The 2,937-nt window shown below is 44.3% G+C and overlaps 1 protein-coding gene across 1 annotated transcript in view; it reads right to left on the minus strand.

Moving 5' to 3' along the window:
- The window catches only part of TEX52 (testis expressed 52), a 12,024-nt gene that overhangs the window by 1,276 nt on the left and 7,811 nt on the right, over nt 1-2,937 (minus strand). The gene's annotated exons all lie outside the window — the stretch shown is intronic.

The following is a 2,937-nucleotide window of genomic DNA, read 5'->3' on the forward strand; positions in this document are numbered from 1 at the left end:
ATGAGTCGGGGCCTACTCGACGGCACATAACAACAACAACAACATAACAAACAAACAAACTAGTTGTTGTCAAGACACTTCTGACTCATGGCGACCCCGTGTGTGCAGAGTAGAACTGCTCCATAGGGTTTTCAAGGCTGTGACCTTTCGGAAGCAGGTCACCAGGCCTATCTTCTAGGTGGTGAGCGTTTAACTGTTTGCAGCACTAGGACCTGTAGGTTAAACAGTAGGAAATTGATGGTTAAATAGTACAAATTTCTTATGGTTCAACATGCCTTTTGTAGTCTGCTGTCATTGGTTACAGAGATTCTTAGTCCTGTTATACATTAGAATCACCCTGAGAAGCTTTTGAAAAACACCAGTGCCCAGGTCATCCCCTAGACTGATTATATGTGAATAAACTCAAACCCAACTTGCTGCCATCAAGTTGACTCTGACTCATAGAGACCCTACAGGACAGAGTAGAACTGCCTCATAGGGTTTCTGAAGCTGTAAATCTTTACAGAAGCAGACTGCCACGTTTCTTTTCTGTGGAGTGGCTGGTGAGTTCAAACTGAACTTGTGGTTAGCAGCTGAGCTCTTAAACACTGCACCACCAGCGCTACTGAATCTTTAGTATAGTACTCAAACATCAGCATTTTTTTTTTTTAGATTTATTTTTAATTGTGATTTAGGTGAAAGTTTCCAGAGCAAATTCACTTTCTATACAGCAGTTCACATACACTTTGTCTCATGACATTGACTACAGTTTACCCCAATACAATAGCTCCCCTCCCACTTCCTCCCAATAGTTACCTCTTCCCTGTGTCCATCCCTCCATGCACTCCTGCCCCCTGAGCTGTCTCCCTGTGCATACAGAGCCCTTCTTTCTCCCATGATTGTTCTCTCCAAGGAGTGTATCTGTCTCAGGTAAATGTTCAGCTCATATGCCTGTCTTTTGTTTGGCTGGAAGCCACAGGTATGGGTTCAATTCCAGACCTGAAGGGCAGCTAGGGGCCATGGTCTCAGGGATTTCACCAGGCTCTATCAGACCAGCAAACCTGGTCCCCCTTTTTCTTTTTCTTTTTTTCCCAAATGATTTTGAGTTTTGTTCTACATTGTTCTCCCTCTCTCTCCAGGATCTCCTACATAGATCTCCCTCCGAGTGGTTGACAGTGGTAGCCAGGCACCATCTAGTTCTGGTCTCATAGGTGTGTAGGCTGCTGATTGCATGGTGTACCACTTGCTAGGACTAATTATTTCCACAAATCTCTGGTTTTCTTCATTCTTTGTTCTGGAAGAGGAGAGACCCATAGTTGCATCTAGATGGCTGCTTGTAAGCTTTTAAGGTCCCAGTCGCTACTCACTAAAGTAGAAGGTGAAACAATGTTTTGTGTAGTAAAACATCAGCATTTTTTAAGAGAGCCTCAGGCGATCCTTTTGTACTGCCAGGATTGAGAACCACTGGGTTTTTATGTAAATGTTCAGTATTGCCCGAACACAGTGGCAAGCATCTTGCAGCTTCCACCATGTCTTATACATCTGAAGACATCTGGGTCTCTGTTGTTGTTGTTAGGTGACATTGAGTTGTTTCCGACTCATGTTGTTGTTAGGTGCCATTGAGTCGTCAGTGAATCATAGCAACTATGTACAACAGAACGAAACACTGCCTGTTCCTGTGCCAGCTCCACGTTCCTTGTTATACCTGAGCCCATTTTTATATCCACTGGGTCAATCCATCTTGTTGAGGGCCTTCCCCTTTTTCACTTACCCTCCAGTTTACCAAGCATGATAACCTTCTCTAGAGAATGATCCCTTCTTACAGTATGACCAAAGTAGGTGAGACAAAGTCTGGCCATTCTTGCTTCCAAGATACAGTCCAGCTGCACTTCTTCCAGGACAGAGTTGTTAGTTCTATAGCAGTCCATGGTACTTTCAGCATTCTTTGCCAACACCACAACTCAAAAGCATCAACATCAACTCTTCTTTGGTCTTCCTTATTTATTGTCCAGCTCTCACATGCATATGAGGTAATTGAAAATACCCTGGCTTGTGTCAGGCACACCTTAGTCTTCAAGGAGATATCTTTGCTTTTCAGCATCTGAAAGAGGTCTTTTGCAGCACTCCGACTCATAGTGACCTTATGTACAACAGAATGAAACACTCCCCAGTCCTGTGCCAGCCTCATGATCCCTGCTATACCTGAGCCCATTGTTGCAGCCACTGTGTCAGTCCACTTTGTTGAGGGCCTTCCCCTTTTTCTTTTGTTTTCTTTACCAAGCATGAAATCCTTCTCCAGAGAATGGTCCCCTCTGACCACATGACCGATGTAGGTGAGACAAAGTCTGGCCATTATCACTTCCAAGGACCATCCGGCTGCACTTCTTCCAGGATAGATTTGTTCTTTTAGCAGTCCATGATACTTTCAGTATTCTTCACCAACACCACAACTCAAAAGCATCCACTCTTCTTATTCATTGTCCAGCTCTCTTATGTATATGAGGCAATTGAAAATACCATGGCTTGAGTTAGGCGCACCTTAGTTTTCAAGGCGATGTCTTTGCTTTTCAGCATTTGAAAGAGGTCTTTGGCAGCAGATTTGCCCAATGCAGTACGTCTTCTGATGTCTTGACTGCTGCTTCCTTGGTGTTGATTGTGTTGTTGTTGTTATGTGCTGTTGAGTCAGACCTGACTCATAGTGACCTGCTGTGTAGTAAATTGCTTAGTGTGGTTTTTCTACCCATAAGTCTTTGTAAACTCCAAGGTGGGATTTTCTATGAGCAACTGAGGACCTCCTGATTGCTGAAGTTGTCCACCTGGAGTATTTCTGTTGGGAGTGGCACAAAACAATGTTCTGGGAGGTGCCCACTCTCTCTCAGGTGCTTAGAGTTCTGATGCTATGATTGGCTAGTTTGACCACCCTGCCGGGCTCAAAAGGAGGCCTCCTAGAGGCAGAAC

Source organism: Orycteropus afer, unplaced genomic scaffold, assembly GCF_000298275.1.
Source record: "Orycteropus afer afer isolate SDZICR_OR568_19922 unplaced genomic scaffold, OryAfe1.0 scaffold00040, whole genome shotgun sequence".
In the NCBI taxonomy this organism is placed as follows: Eukaryota; Metazoa; Chordata; class Mammalia; order Tubulidentata; family Orycteropodidae; genus Orycteropus; species Orycteropus afer.